General features: G+C 36.4%; 1 protein-coding gene across 23 annotated transcripts in view; it reads right to left on the bottom strand.

The window, feature by feature from the left end:
* The window catches only part of ZNF644 (zinc finger protein 644), a 101,664-nt gene extending 85,603 nt beyond the window's left edge, over window positions 1-16,061 (bottom strand). Inside the window, exons 1-4 of one of the 23 annotated variants that reach the window (XM_043460681.1) lie at window positions 15,760-15,886; window positions 15,459-15,571; window positions 14,372-14,972; window positions 2,923-7,488 (exon numbers count right to left, since the gene is read on the bottom strand). The gene's annotated coding sequence lies outside the window, so the exon portion shown is untranslated. The other 22 variants (XM_043460682.1, XM_043460683.1, XM_043460680.1 and 19 more) reach the window with 22 other exon arrangements.
* Between the last annotated feature and the right edge of the window lie 1,561 nt (window positions 16,062-17,622).

The raw sequence follows: 17,622 nt of genomic DNA, 5'->3' as shown, positions 1-17,622 counted from the left end.
AACTGAACCCACCACCACCACACCCTATTTTATTGAGCTTCACAGACACTGCCTTTTTTTTTTTTAAAAAAACAAGCTGACGGTTTATAGTGACCCTGCATGAAACAAGTCTGTCAGCACCATTTTTCCAACAGCATTTGCTTACTTTGTGTCTCTTTGTCACACTTTGGTTAATTCTTACAATATTTCAAACTTTTTCCACTATTATTTTTTGCTATCTTTGATCAATCATCTTTGATGTTACTATCATAATTGTCTGGGGGCACCAGAAACCATGCTCATGTAAGACGGTGAACTTAATTTTGTGTTTTCTGGTGGCTCCACTGACTGTTCTTGTATCTCTCTCTCTCTTCTCAGGTCTCCCCATTCCCTGAGACACAACAATATTGAAATTAGGCCAGTTAATAATCCTACAATGGCCTCTAAGTGTTCAAGTGAAAGGAAGAGTCAATCAACTCGGCAAGCTTCACAGTTATTTTAAGAACTGCTACAACCACTCCAGCCTTCAGCAACCAACCTCCCTGATCAAATTGAGACAAGACCATCAACACTGAGGCAACACACTCAACCAGCATAAAGGCTGCAACTTGCTGAATGATAATGGTTATCACTTATTAATAATGAAGTTTTTTTAAAGTATATATACTGTTTCTACAGAGAAGAAAATGGCACCCCACTCCAGTACTCTTGCCTGGAAAATCCCATGGACGGAGGAGCCTGGTAGGCTGCAGTCCATGGGGTCACTAAGAGTCGGACACGACTGAGCGAGTTCACTTTCACTTTTCACTTTCATGCATTGGAGAAGGAAATGGCAACCCACTCCAGTGTTCTTGCCTGGAGAATCCCAGAGACGGGGGAGCCTGGTGGGCTGCCGTCTATGGGGTCACACAGTTGGACACGACTGAGGTGACTTAGCGCAGCAGCAGCACACTGTTTCTAAGACAGTGCTGTCACACACTTAATTCACTTCAGTATACCATAAACATAACTTGTGTATGCACTGCGAAACCAAAAAATTCATGTCACTTGCTTTACTGTGGTGATCTGGAACCAAACCTAACTATCTCAAGGTATGCCTATATTACAATCAAGAATGAAAGGTCAGTTTTAATACTGGCTTTATAACAAGAAATACAAACAATTATAAGGGAAGGGTACAAACAACTGAATGGCAAGTAATAAAGTAACCCACATGAAATGGACAAATTTGTGGGGGTAAAAAAAGCAAACTGCCAGAACCGATTCAAGAAGACACTGGAAAACCCCAAATAACAAGGGATTAAGTAATGAAAAAACTTCCCACTAAGAAAGCAAGGACCAGATGGCTTCTCTGGTGACAGCTACCTTTAAACCAAACATTCAAAGAATTGACACCAATCCTTCTCAAACACAGGAAAACAAAATTCCAAATAAATATCCCTTACAAATAAACTCACAAAAATCTTTTTTCTTGTGTGTGTGTTTCTTGAAGATATATCATCTAGATCCTTTTGTCCTCCTGGTGAACTAATTATTCTTCAGACCTGCTGCACAGCCACCTTCCTTGCATCTCTCTGCACTATCATCATTTTCCTATACTAAATCTTACTTCCTGGATCCCTCTTCTTTTTGATTCACCCAATCATTCTGATAGAGCCAGGGTTCTCTAGTAAATTACTGAGAGACATGGTGCATTTGAAGTAAATACTCTAACCTCATATGTTCTGTGTATTTACTCCCACATTTGACAGCTTTGGGAAGGTACGGAGTTAGTAGTTTGGAAATAACTTTTCCTTTAGGATTCTGAGGCATTTCATTATTGATTATTTTCCAAAGACACTGATTCCTAATCTCTTTTATATGCTCCACAAACAAAAGCTTTTAGGAATTTCCCTTTGTTTCTGATGCCTGAAATTCTATCATGTTGTTTGTTTTTTTGAGACACTATGCTGTGGATGCTATGAATCCTTTTAATGTGGAAACTCAAGATTTTTGTGGAATTATTCTTAAATAACTTCCTCCATCCATTTCCTCCCATTCTGTAATTCTGATTTTTTACATGTTGAACATGCCAAGAGTGATCCCCTAGCTTTATTTTCTCTTACAACTCACAACTCTTTTGTCCTGCTTTGTGAAAGCTTTTCTCAATTTTACCTTCCAACCTTCTACTAGAAATTTAACATCCTAAATTTCTAACTTTTCTGTTAAGTTCATATCCTAAATGTCTAAGAGCTTGTTTTCTTAGAGGATTGTTTCTTAAGGATTGTTTCTTAAGGATTGGCTTCATAATATCCTTTCTCATTTCAAAGACAATTATCCCCTTATTTCCTAAAATATCAGTAACTTTTTAAAGAAGTTTTCTTTTAAAACTTAAGTTTTAAAACTATTAAAGTTTCTACTTACTTCCTCTTTAGTCATCCTTAATCTCATATTTTAAAATGAAAAAAGGTTTAAAATGAAAAACCTAAAAGTTGTCTAGTCAATGAATCCAGAGATTATCATACTATTATAAATGAAGTCTGACACAGAAAGGTTGATATCATCACTTATATGTGGAATCTAAAATACGATACAAATGAACTCGCTTACAAAATAGAAACAGTCCCAGAAACATAAAAAAACAAAAAATTTACAGGTTCCAGCAGGGAAGGGAGGAATAGATTGATGAGTTTGGGGTTGGCAGAGGCAGGTTGCTATGTATGGAGTGCATCAACAGAGTCCTATACTATGTAGCACACTGAACTATAGCCAATATCCTGTGGTAAACTATAATGGAAAAGATTTAAAAAAAAAAAAAAAAGTTGCCTTGAAATTCTCTGTTAATAGGTAGTGTCAATGTGAGATGATCAGTCTGATGATTTCCCTGGTGGACCCCCATCTGTTATTATCTGTTGGTCTCTTCCTCATCAGTTTGCTATAGTAGAATGAATGTTCCAATCTTACCTCTGGGGGCAGAAAGCTTGATGTCTAGTATTTTCAGAACCAGGAGGAAAGAAACTCGATGATTCCTAGTTCAACATGTAAAATTCTTCTCAATTCTGTTTCTGAGTATGACACTCTTAACCTGAGCTTGCCTACTGTTCAAGAACACAGTATCAGAGAGGAAACCTAGATAAAGGTAAGAAACATCTTATTGGCACCATGAGGGTTGTTAATTTATTAACTCTTAGACAATTCTCTTAAGGTACCTGCAGCCACTAATTCCTGAAGCATCACAGGGTTCAACAGCACAATTCTAGACCATTCTAGGCCTTTCCCACCAAAAGTGGAAAGTTGAGTTTTCTTAGTGGTACAAAGTTGCTGCTTTCCAGCTTCCAGAGCTTTACTTCTGTGATCAACTTTCCAGTTTTTTCCTTGATACCTTATGCTTTAAAAAAATTATTATAATTCTACAAGAGGGTTGATTTCAAAATAAATGGTTATTTAATCCACCATGTTTAAAAAGATATTCATCTCACCAGTTTTGATGTGGCATGTCTTCTTCACTGTTGCTCCTTTTTAAATAGTATGAAATTTAGGCTCAAGTTTCAGTAGGATACAGTTTTAATCACCCAAATAGTTAAAATCATTTTAGCTTTAACAACCAGTTTTTCTATAATGTAGTCAAAATATATCGACTTATATAATTTCTCTTATTTAAAATTTCAAATTCTCTTTGAAGCCCAAGACATTAAAAGTTTTTAATTCACATAAATTGGAAAAAATGTGTATTTATTGGGAACAAAGTTTGACATATACCTGTTAGATAAAGCGTATTGCTATCCAAATCTTTATAGCCTTAATTTTTATTTACTTGGTCTATTAAATTCTGAGAGGTAAATTAAAATCTCCTGAAAAAGACTCTTGTTACCAGTTTCTCTAAAAACACTACTTCATATGTTTCATTGCTATTTGAGTTTATCACACAAACCCTCAAACCTACTATTGTTTAGTGGTCTAATTTTTTATTAATTAAAAAAATTGTCTTTTTCTCATTCAAAGGTTTTGGACTAGAAAAGTTTTAGCCTTTGCTTGATATGAATGTCTAGTATTGATTTTGCCATTCATTTCAAACATTTGCTATTTTTACTTAGATAAAACTCTTATAAAACCACATAACAAAAATTTTTAATTCAATTTATAAAGGGAAGGAGAGTGGGAAAGAAATCTATTCCAATTAAGTTAAGAAAAAGCTGTTAGAAGGGTACTGGGTAACCAAACTTGACAGAAAGTTGGGAAATAAGGCGTGGAAAAAAGAGATAAGCCAGGAGATAATTAGGCAAGCAATATCACACCAAAGGACATCTACTTAGGATGCCATTTGTATCACTCTAATGGCAACGCCACCATTAAGACACTCACTGCCAAAGCATAAGACTGTGAGTCCAGCACAGCCAGAGATACCTCTATCTCCTCTTCTACCTCCCTCCTGTGTCAACTGTTTCAGCAGGATCAATGTATATGGAATAGTCAATTTGGTTTCCTAGTTTCCATCTTGTTTAAACTGCTGGCTCTCCTTGTTTATGTTGTGATTTTTCACTGCTTATGAGCATGCAGAGGCCTATGGCAGAGAACACAGGTAAGGATGGGTCTATTTCCAGTAAGTTTGCAGCCACAAAGAGTATAAATAGGGAACTATTCAAGAATGAGGTTCAGAGAAAGGTTTTCAGGCAAATTTCCTATTCCCAAACCACTAGATCATCCAATATTCATGGAACAGTAGATAGTTCTGCTGTCATCCTTTACCACTCTGTCTACACAGAAACTCCAATCTCAGCAATACAGATAAAAATGCTTTTTCCCCACTGACAGTTGGGGACCAACTACTGTCCTTTGCTTTAGCTGATTTGTCTCAACCGGTAACTTGGATGAAGTGAAATGTACCTCCCTATTTTACCATGGTGCCAGAAACCACAGTAACTTCTTCATTAACTAAAGTTAAGCCTATATTAACTATGAGAATGGTTAAAATATAGACTTGTTATAAGACTAATATATTATCTTAAAACTCCAAGACTCTTATTAACTCCTAAACTGTTCTATTTACTAACCCTAAAAGAGGCAGAAGTATACTTTTAAAACTATCTAATTTTTATAATTTTTCATATTTTATAATTGTTTTTCATATTTTCTAATTCTAATTCATATTTTCTAATAACCGTACTCATTTTAAGAGAATACATGCATGCTCAACTGTGTTCACCTCTTTGCAACCCCCTGGACTGTAGCCCACCAGACTTCTCTGACGATAGAATTTTCTAGGCAATAATACTGGAGTGGGTTGCCATGCCTTCCTCCAGAGGATCTTTCCGACCCAGGGATCAAACCCACGTCTCTTGCATCTCCTGCACTGGCAGGCGGATTCTTTACCACCGAGCAACTGGGGATGCCCCTTCTAAAACAACAGTATATGTTCAATTTAAAACTCTTACAAACCCCAGTAAAGACAAACATCTCACATCTTAAATAGCAGAAACTACTATTGCCCAGCAGGAACTACATTTTAGGGATTCCCCCAATAACAGCAGTGCGTTCACAACTGCTTCCAAATTTTAAAACAATATCTATTTCTAAAACATTTAAACACTGGTAGTCCAGATTATTAATTTTTATTATCTTCTGTTTCCACACCAACTCCCGTTGCAACTAGAATCTCTCTTAAGGCATGCCTTAAATGTACTATTATAACTCAAAACTCAACAATACAATTACAATCTCTTACTATTCATCTCAAATATTTCTTTAGTTGACAGTACTAACAATTTAAAAAAATACCACTATAGCATAACTTTCTTGGTCTTAGTTGTCAAAGTTTTTTTTTTAAAGCTCATAAATTAAAAAAAAAAAAAGCTCCTGTTTTTTAATAGGATTTCTCAATTAGTATTAGTAACTTATATGTAAACTGTGTCTCCACATAAGTTTATTTTCAACACCAAAAGACAGTATTAACAAAATGGTTCCATTCTTATATTAACTTTATACTACAAACTTAGGAGCCACATTTTCACCTGTTTTATTTTTAAACTACCCATTCTTACTCTTAATATACCCTCTCTACCGTTCACCAAGATAATAACCCCTAACTGGCCGTTCTCACTTTAATCTCTTCTCTAATCATATCATATCTGGCTGTTGATCTTTCTCATTTTTCTTCATGTATTTCTGTTCAATGGCCTTTAGTAGAACTCCTTATTTCTAACACAAACTTTTTTAGATTCCTCCAGCTCAGGTCACAACCTTATAAGCTTTATTTTTATCATATTCATTTAAAACAGATTCTACTTCAAACAAGGAAAATACTTGCATTCCACAATTCCCATCTCTGTGCTTTTTAACAAACCTTCACCCTAGCCGATACTCCCTTCCCTCTCCACTAATCTATAAATATCACTTATTCAAAATCTAGGTTAAAAAGTACTTTTCCCAGGAAGCTTTCACAGTCTTACTACACATTGTTCATATCATCATCTTGTGTAAATCCAGTGATTCAAATATTTCATTATTAAGCACTCTTCAAGTTGTATCTTAGATAATGACCTCTCTGGAGCAGGAACCACATCATTTGTTTTATATATCTGCATTCTTATCCTAGTGTGATACTAAATGAATATTATATAATAATTAAATAACTCAGTTAAAACAAGAGAAGGCTGGGAGAAATACAACAACAGTTAAAAGGTTTTTCTGAATACAAAAAAATTACATCTCCCAAAACCAAATTCAAATATAACATTCATTTTTTCAAAACACAAACACAGAACTTTCTCTTAAATATTATTTTTCTACACACAAAAGTCAGGTCTTAAAGCTATAACAGCATGCTAATTATTTTGTTTGTAATATTCTAAATCTAGCCCCCAAAAGCTATTATATAAACTCTTAATATTTTAAGGATAATATATTTTTCAATGTCTAATCAATTTTGACCTCTATACTTCACAAATACAAAACCTACATAATAAAAAGTTCACAGATGAGTTTTATTTCTTCAAAATAACAAAAATCTTGGAGCAAGAAATTATTAAGCAAACTTGGTACAAATTCCAAACAACAAAACTTCATATAAATACTTTCATAAGCTCAAAAACATTCATAATCCAAACATTAATGAGAAAGCATTTTCATGTCCACATCTGCACAATTTACAAAACACATCTATTCCTCAAAGCTCAGCATACTAGAATGTGAAGATACATATTTTCATTGTTATGTACTTTTTATAACTTTATTATAAGAATACATGTTTCAGAAAAAAAATCTTTCTCTCAACAGCACCAATTGTTACACTACAATAAGGTTTACAGTGCTCAACAGTCATGAAAAACAATGCTATAACCATTAATCCCATTTGCAAAAAAATTATTGAAGCACAAGTAAAAACCACGATCATTAATTCCATTGCAGATCAATTTACAAAGTGTCCTTCATGGATTTTAACCATTCAAACTTTTGTGCAACTCTCTATAAGGTAGCATTCTCATTCTTTACACTTCAATGGCAAAATCTTTCTGGTTGAGATTGGATACTTGCCTGTAAACGAAAGTACAAAAATTTATTTCTACCCCTACAATCACAATCAGAAATACTCAAATACCTTATTAAGCAACCTGAAATGCCTGAAAGCTAACTTATATAATGCCTAGAAGCTACTAATAAAGAGGTTCCAAAAAGCAGCTATATAAGGAGGCAATCCAAGATCTCTTCTACCTACTTCTTGGCTATATGCCTAGAGGATACTGTAATGAAAGCAAGCCAGACAACTGTGTTACCTATGGAGGCAATTCAAATCTCTGCATCCTAAACGAATTTTCTGGTTATAAAACCTCTAAAGGGTTACTATTAATGAAAACTAAAAAACATCTCTGATGTTGATATATATCACACAGGGGGAAAAAAGGCCTACAGTACAAACTACCTATCATCTAACTTCTCTCCAAATTCATCCAACAATGCCAATAACAGTCAAGAGACAGATTCAGGCATCAACCCTCACTACACTGAGAAAGGATGAATACGCCATTAGCAAGTTTGAAAACAAGCCAAACCTATTTCTGATGATGGCGGTCAGAAAAGTGGTTCCTTCTTTGAGGGAGAATTAATAGGAAGGGGCACAAGGCACCTTTTTCAGTGCAGAAAATGTTTTGTACCTTGATCCAGGTTGAAGTTACTGGGTGTATTTATTTGTGGAATTTCATTTACTTGTATTCATAAGATTTGTGCACTTAAATATATGTAAATTATATATAAGTAAAACATTTAAAAGCAAGTCACCAATAATGGTAAAATCTAAAAACCTTTTCTCAATTCTCATCCTTTTCCATCATTCTCTATCATATTTCTAGTCACAGAACATCAACAGTCCCTAAATGCAACTCTTTCCCGCTATAAGATCCACAAGGCTTTGTTAGTATTCTGCCAGCACTTTTCTTAAACTCTGCCTCATTTTAATTCACTTAAATAATAATTCAATATTCATTAACTGCTCATGTGCAAAACATGGAATTAGGCAACCTACAACATTTATCTAACACACACACACACACACACACACAGAAACCAAATTCCCTAAGTTGGATTCAAGCCACACTATTATTTGGCTTCTAATAACGTCTCCTCTTTTAATTCCCATCACTTCTTTATAGGAATGTTCTGTGCCCAGCATACTCTTTTCTCAACTATCCTTAAGACACAGTTCAATTTCTACTTTATCCTTTCTCAGTACTTGTATAGAACTTACTATCTAAATCTGCACTGTCCAAAACACGACTAATGAGTGCCTGAGTCTGGTTGGTCTGAACCGGGACATCCTTTAAGTAGGTAACACACTGGATTTTGAAGACTTGGTGTGAAAAAAAGAATGTAAAGTATCTCAACAATGTGTACATGTTGAAATGACAGTATTTGGATATATGGGGTTAAATAAAATGAGTCAAAAATGTTAATTTTACTTATTTTTTTATCTTTTAATGTGGCTATAAAAAATTTTAAATCACACTGTGGCTCAACATATTTCTACCTGCCAGCACTGACCTATACAACCTATTTATAGATTATAGATTTGGCATCACCCAATGAGTGCAAGAAATTCAATATTAAGCGCATTCTCTTTTTATATACTAAAGATTATATATATATATATACACTAGATATTATATATATATATTATATACTAAATACTAGTTATATACTAAAATGTTACCTACATTTTATACATATCCATTTTGTGTTAAATGTCTCACCAGACAGAATTATTAAACTCATAGAATTTCTAATCCCAGAGTATTAGTTCTAATTAAGCTAGATTATTTTTCATCTTAGTCACTCACTAAAGAAAAAAGCAGCTTCCATTTTGACCAATATCACTGTACTAACGTCCAGCAGCCAAGACAAAGAACCTTTATTTGGGGGTATGAATAAACAATGTGAGCAATAAGACACCAACTGAAATGAGGGTAGGCAGAAAAATGCTTTCATAATGTTAAATTTCGTAAGTAGGAAACAAAACTTACAAATTATATAATAAGGTAAAATGGCAGATATACAGAATGAAAGGATAAGAAGGCAGAACAGAAAGGTCTAATCTGTAGTCAAAATATACCTACAATCAAACTGGGCTGTTCTACTGTTTACTGTCTATATGACCTAAATCTGAGTTTGTTTCTCTGAATATGAAATGGGAATATATAATATAAATATATATTATAAAGTAACATCATTATAAGGAATAATAATAGATGCTTAATTAATGTCAGTCTCATCTTGCTTTCCTTTAATACAAATTATATAGTGGTGACAAGATTATGGGTGACTTCCCCTATCGTCCTTTTCCAAACTGTTAAAAGTATTTTTTAAACAAATATTAAATTTCTAATATTTTATACTCACATCTCTCCTCATGTGAACTTAAAAAGTACTTTTACTAGCTGCCTTTTACAATTTTCTTTAAAGTTTAAAATTTGTATTCGTAGTGGGGGAAGTAGGTTGTAGAAGAAAAACTTAAAGTGGGAAATAAGTTTAAGACTAAGCCAGCATAGACATGTGTAAAACAAAAAGTGTGGAAAGGAAAACAGCAAAAGGAAATGCTATTTGAGGAAATTCCCCTGACTAAGTCAGACTAAGCAGTGAGAAGCTAACATTCTTCTCCTCAATCCTGCTTCTGCTGAAGCCACTCCTCACTCTCTTCTGGGGCTTATATGTACTTTACATACAAATATACATAGCCACTCTCGCCCTTCTCTCTACTAATGGTCACCACCATTCTCATGGTCAAAATTTAAAGGGGAGTGAAGAAACTGAGGATGTTGTAACAAAGTAAACCAACACACTGGCTGGAAAGAACTAAAATGCACTCATTCCCAAATACATTATTATTATTATTTTCATCAGTTGATAGTCATAAAAGAAAAAGTGTTCCTGAAATATTAACACTGGTTATAGTTTTAGCTGCTAGAACTGAAGGTGCCACACTTTGGTGCCTATATTCCTTTGTAGACATAAGCCTCAAAATGGAACACTAAAAAAAGTATACAGCTTCAGATCACTGACAGGTGAAAATTTCAAGATACTGTTGTTGTTTAGTTGCTAAGTTGTGTCCAACTCTTTTACCACCCTATGGACTGTAGCCCGCCAGGTTCCTCTGTCCAAGGGATTTGCTAGGCAAGAATACTGGAGTGGGTTGCCATCTCCTTCTCCAGTCAAGTTACTGTAGAGAAAACAATTAAACAATGGTGATATTAACTATTATTATTATTTTAATAGTTAAAATTTATTCAGCATTCATTGATACCAGAAAGCTAAGGGCTTTACTACATGAATTATGTAATATAAACCAAAACCTCTATGAAGATATTATTATTCAATCTACCTGCCTAGAGATAGATCTTAACCCCACCAGTTTTACATCCTCTTTTTAAACCTTATCCTCCCACCCTGCACAAACTAATCAACAATAATAAGGATTCATCCCCCTCCCCAATAATTGTGGTGTTTTCAAAGTACTAGTTATGTTTAACATCTTCCTCAAGAAACTGATGAAAAAAATATTATGCTTTCAAGTAAAAGGGTAAATAATCTGGAAAAAAGGATAAAGTTTTTCATCTTTTATAAATATTAGAAAAATAATTGATATAAAACAGGTAAATACACTTTAAAAACTGTGCTTTAATCATAACACTTTATTAGGCACTTTTAAATTTTCCTTTTGACTCATAACATATTTAGTTTCCTGACTTTGTACAAAGTCTTTTAAAAGCTATGTTTTCCCATAGATACAAAGAATAGAGTGATTGCCAGAGTGGGGAATGGCATGGGCAAAATAGGTGAAGGAAATTAAAAGGCACAAACTTCTAGTTTTAAAATAAGTCAGTCATGGGGAAGTAGTATACAGCATAAGAAATATGGTCAATAATATTATAATAACTTTGTATGCGGTCTGATAGTTATTATTATTAGACTTATTGTGGTGAAATGTTGACCACTATGTTGTACACCTGAAACTAAAGTAATACGGTACATCAATGACATTTCAATTTAAAAAAATATATAAAACTGCATTTTCAACCTCAATGAATGACATACATACTAAAGAGGCTAACATCTAAAACCTTATGTTCATTACTCTAACCAACTTCACTTATACCACAATTTAGACTAATAGGAATCAAATTTCAAGGAACAAATCACTTGTCTATACTTTTCACAAAGTTACTTATAAAATCAGAGTTCCAAGAATTCCAAATGAAATGGGAAGGTTACAGCTTACAAACAGGTAGGGCAAAAGACTGGTAGAGGAAGAGTGCAAGGGCAATCGCTTTGAAACACTAATCTCAATACAGTCTCACTTTCTCTCATCTAAGAGAAGCAAGCACTGCTGCTGCTGCCCTAGCATTCTTCTTCTCTTCCTCTTGAAATCCTCTTGGAAATTCCTCCTGGACTTTTCTCCTGTAAAGTTATCTCACAGGACTGCTAACACTTCTCAGTAGTCTACCTTTTATTCTTAACTTAACAGAACAAAAACACACTAACTCCCTCTAATCACATAAGAGTTCCTAGTAAATTCAAAGAAAATAGTAACTTAGCAGTTTAGCTTCAGCAGATCTAAGAAAAAAATTAAACAGTACAGCAAGTGAGGCCCTAGAAAGAAGAATACATTTTTTTCATGTAGACGCCATCTATCTGAAGAAAGACCACAAATTGAATTTAGTGTTCTGGCTTTGAGATTTCAAGGGATCTTTATCTTGGTGTTTCATTTTGTTTTAAGAGGGGGAAGAAGAGAAATACTTTAGTCAACCAGCAGGGTGAGCTAGTGCTAGAATCAGTTTGATCATTCTCAATTTGATTACTCTCAGTTCTCTCAAAATTCAATGGTGCAAATGGCACTATCAAAAGCAGCTATTCCCACCTAATAAACCTGAATTAAAAGACTTTACTTTTAAAACTGCTTCAGTCAGTGCTACATAATTTTGTTTATTATTTACAAAGCAGACTGTACCAGAGAGATTAATAACGAATGTTTAAAAAAAGAGCTTATTTGAATATTTAAAATATTATACTATCCATCCTTTATCATTATGTTTTATAAACTATAAATCAAAAACTTAAAAAACTGCTAAAACTAGTGTTCTATAAAATTAGGGCTAGGTAATTCAACATTCCAATTTCTGGATTCAGCTTGCTACAGCTAGCTGCCTTAATATATGCCTGAAAAGCAGTCATGAGAAAAGCATCGCCACAAGAATGAAATCCCCTGCTTTCCCTTAGAATCACATTCTGAGAAGAGCCTAAATAAGTAACCCTATACACCAGCAATGCATTTGGGGTGAAAGAAAGATGAACCTGATCTCTTCTAACAACCAATTTCTTTAAACTGTTTAAATGACAAGTAACTCCACCGCTTCAAGTAACTGTCCTTGAGTCTTGTATTTTCCCCTCCTGTTACCCAATATAGTCTCAACTCAACTACAATAAAACCCTCACTTTCTTGTAACTCAAATGAAAAATGAAACCTGCAAAAAGTTTAATGTCTGCGGGCAACAGACTCACTTCATAATTACAAATAATCCAGAAGTAATCCTAATTATCACAAGTGTATTTAAATCCATTCACATAGTGTTGCAAATTAAGAAATATATTAACTTTCCTAGAACAATCAATAATTTAAATGAGCCTTAAATGACCCATAAAAGCTTTAAAACATAAAGACAATGTACCTGTTGTTGTTAAACATATCCAAAGATGTTAAAGATAACTGTGGGACCCCATCATAAATGATTTTACTACTTGTTGAATTTCCTAACAGATCTTACAGATTCACTATTCAACAGTACACTAGATAGTCTTAAGTTGCTTTTAACGTGGTCAAAGTGGCATGTCCATTTATCCAACTAAAATGCTATTAGAAAATGAAAGGCAGTAGCATCTACCTCATTTCTTATGTAACAACTGGTAGTAACTGCAATTACTTCACAGCTACCTGTTTCGTGAAGTTTCTAAGTCAAGATTATTTTGAAAACCTCAAAATTCAAAAGCAACATTGCTTTGAAATTATCTGATATGTCTGTTATTTTGTATCTGAATTTGTTTCACTTTGGAAGTCACTTTAAAACATCACCATATCAAGTTAAATACACGTTTTCAATTACTGTCACAGAATTTCTCATCAGTATAACAGTATCTAAATAACAAGTACTCTCAAACATACTCCTTTTGTTTTATAACCATGATTAGTTGCAGATGGTCACCTCCTTATCCCAGCAATGTGACCAATGAAAATACCAATGAGATGGAAGTTGAGAGACGATTTTGGGCATAATGATGCCCTTAACTTAATCATCTTTGGCCCTCAAAATATTCTAAGAGAGAGTAATACCAATTGTTCTCTAAGATTCCTTCTAAGCTAAAACTGTATGATTCAATAATAATTTTGCTGATAATAATGTATCCCTCATTAATACAAGATTGTTCTCTACTGGGAGAAAAGTTAAAAGGGGGCAACATAAAACAAGTAAAATCAAAGTTTTAAGAAATGCTGAAAAGTTTAAATTTCAATTCAAACAGATCTAAAGTTAGTTATATGTTTATCCCTTCAATAAAGTAATTTAACTTGTTAATGTGACCTGGCCAAAACATTAGTTGTTTCCAAATTTTGTATTCAGAATATTACAAATATACAAAGTATGCTGTATATGTAGGTGCCGTATAATTTTAAATTGTTAGAAATTCTAAAACTCACACCACCACAATTTTGACAGCAATGTAAATATATACTAGCAATGTACATTAATACTAGTCAAGGCTTCATGCTTTACCTATTAAAATATCTAAACTAAATTGTAACTTCTTTATAAACACTCACTTTTCCTTACAAAATCTATGGATGTAAATATTGGTGCCATCAAGTTTCCTGGATACTTACACATACAACTGAAGGCAAACAGCAGGTTTCCTTTCTTTGAGAAATTTGAGTTGTCTATTTTTTGAAATGCTCTTTTTCTTGTGGGACCAAAACTATGTAACTAAACTACTGCAGAGAGGCAATATACTGTTAAGGCAAATCTAATCTATCATCTGGATGCAACAAGCCTGGCATTAGTTAGGACTGGCCAGAATAGATGATGGTGATTTGGTTATTTCTGCGGACAATATTATTAACTTGGATAATAAACAAGACCATCAAGGACCTCAACTGTGTTTCTCTCGTTGAGGACTTCTCAAGGACCACACAAAATCTTAACTCTAGACATGAAAGTTTTATAACAACTAGATTTGTATCAGTATTACTTAAACAGTTCAAGAAAAGTTTTCCACTAATGTTGCTAAACCATGGATGGATCCCAACACGAGAGTCGTCTGTGGAAGTCTCGTAACAAGAAACCGTTAGTTCCACCACCTAAGTTTCCAATCACTGAGAAGGGTCTGGGACAACTCATCTTCAGGTTCACGGGAGAAGTGGAGCACACCTGCTTTCCTCTGGCAGAGATTAAGCTCCCAGGGACACAAAGGCCAGGGAATCAGACCTGGAGAAGCAAAAAGCTTTAGCTGGACACCCACCAAGCCCCTGGCAACCCACTTTGAGCGATTTACCTCTTGCTGTTACTTCCCAGGCACCTAGCGGCATATGATCTTGCAGAACACGGGGAGGGGAGGGCTATGCGGTCCTGGTCCCACGTTAGGGGAGGGGTGTGTACAGTAACGCCAGAGCCTACGCTTCTGGCCGAGACGGAGCAGCCCCGAGGAGAGGGGGTTGGTGACTGCTCTCGGACCGCCCCGTTACTCACTGCATTGCAATGGCGACCGCCAGACTCCCCAAGCCGCCTGATCTCGGCCCCCTTCCCCCTACTGCTCACTGGCTGCTCGGCTTCATGTGACTAAACAAAACCCCCAAGTCTAGTGCCCAGCTCAACCCCTTTGTGTCCGCTACCGGATCCTCCGACGCCGCCGTGGTAAAGTCCCCCCTCCCCAACTCCGCCGAGTCCCGCCCCGCGGCGGCGGCCGCCGCTCACCTCAGGTTCCGCCGCCCCCCGCGGCCGCCGCGGCCGCCGCCTCCCCGAACCCGGGGCCCGGGCTCCTTGTGTAGCACCAACTCCGCCTCCTCGGCCGCCGCCGCCATCTTAGCCTGTGCGGCAAAATGCGTCCTTTTGGATGGTTGGGACCCAGCCTAGGGCGTAGCTCCCCGGGCCCAAGCGCCGAAGGCCGGGTCCCCCAACTTCTTCCGCCACCCCCAGTCCCGCCGCCGCCACAGCCCAGAGGCCCGAAACCCACACGGGCCCCGGCGATTCCGACCAAATAACCCCTGAAACTCACAGTTTGGTGCCGTGTGCGTCAAACCGGGGCGACGTTGGGAGCGCGCGGCGTCCCCGCGTCACACGCCGCTCTGTACGCTACTCGGCTCCAACGGCCCCCCTCCGCTCCCCGCTTTTCGCTTGCGGCCCCGGTTCCCACGGCGCAGGCGCGCTGCTTTCCCGCCTCTTACCGACCTACGGGCCGCGGGGGCGGCCAGCGAGGAGCTCCTGGGCGGCCTCGCGCTGGTGGAGTGTCTGGGCCAATGACACCAACCCGGGCAGCAGAAACAGTGCACTACTGTTCTCGGGTGCCAGAAACCCAACAAGGTCACCTCCCCCAGCGCTGACCTAATCACTCTCAAGGAGGTTCCCGCCCCAAAGTAGGCACGCTCCAAATATGGTGGTGCCCAAACTCTGCAAGACCCAAACACTAGGCAAGCCTAGGCCCTTTAAGGTGGAACAGACCCATATTTGAGTTCCACGATCACGAGAGTGGCACAATTCCTTTTCTTTTCCTACTGTTGGGGAAAACAGCTAAAGAACCCAAGATTGCCGGTCACAACCGGCATGGCAGAAGAAGTTTTCTGGATCTTAAGGGGACCAGCTGTTGGGAGATGCTTGATGAACAAGCAGAGCATCAAACGTAGTATCTCAGTTAGGGTAGGAAGGCCTGCCCTAAAAGGTACCCTGGCTTTGGTCCAATTTGATTCTGTGAGGATACTTTCTCCCTGCCTTAGTGAATGTGCTGTGAGTCTCCAAATTAAAGTTCTATAAGAAACACCTGATATACTGGTTACCCTTCAAACAATTAGTAGCCTAGGGAGTTCTAAAAAACTTTAAACAAGTATCCACCTCAGAATCTGAGGACAGTCTCATAGACCACACTTTGAGAAACATGATGAGGAGTTATTCGCTTTGCTTTTACACTGAGCCAACAAAAAGTTGCTAACATGTTTGACACGAATCAAAAGTCCCTGAAGAATCTACTAGTCCTGCCTTACTGAGTTCTTTGGCTGTTCTGAATCTCTGGGTTTTCACTTGAAAAAAAAAAAAAGCTTTCATTAGATGTTATTGGCATTCAGAGGAATACACTGTAATTGCAGGTATTTGATGAGAATGAGAGACATTCTCTTTCCTATAGGATGGTGACTTCATCATCATTATCAGCAAACATAGATTCCAAATGACAGGTATTTATACTTGCTGAGTTAGTTAATAATAATAGGTAATACTTTGGAGTGCTTACTATTTACCAAGCATTGTTCTAACTCATTTAATTTCATTAAAACCTAATGAGGCAAAGAGATGTTAGGTAATTTTCTCAGCGTCACACAGCTCTTGGACTGGACTCTTTCAAAATACAAATTTTTCTTCTTCATTTACACAAATGGGTAAGCAATAAAATGTATATTTTCGACCAATTTGGGGGAGTTGCCTTGTGAGTTATTTCATTTGCAGAATCCATTACAATTGGACATTCTCAGTTTACTATTGGACTTACAGTAAATAAAATTTTAATGTCCTATGGAAATTCTTATAACATTTATCACTACCAAAGCAGTTACCAACAACAACAATAAAACTCTGTTGTGAGTGTACACCCCTGACTGACTGATGGGCATCAGATCACACAACCAGCAAATAGAATCACTTAGAACTCAACCATGATGAGAAACTTGTCTCACTAATGAAACTTTTTGTTTATGCTAGAATTAAACAACTAAACTGTAATACTGTAGAAATAATAGTAGTAATATAAGTGATAATAATCGTTGTAATAGTAAAAGTAGTAATAGTTGATGAAATTCTTTATTTATAAACAAAATAGATGTCAAAAAACTTTCTATTAGTGGAAGAAACCTTGAAAGGGGCAAACATATTGAGT

The sequence above is a fragment of the Cervus canadensis genome, chromosome 2 (assembly GCF_019320065.1).
Source record: "Cervus canadensis isolate Bull #8, Minnesota chromosome 2, ASM1932006v1, whole genome shotgun sequence".
Taxonomy (NCBI): Eukaryota; Metazoa; Chordata; class Mammalia; order Artiodactyla; family Cervidae; genus Cervus; species Cervus canadensis.
This window is presented reverse-complemented; position numbering and strand designations above follow the sequence as displayed.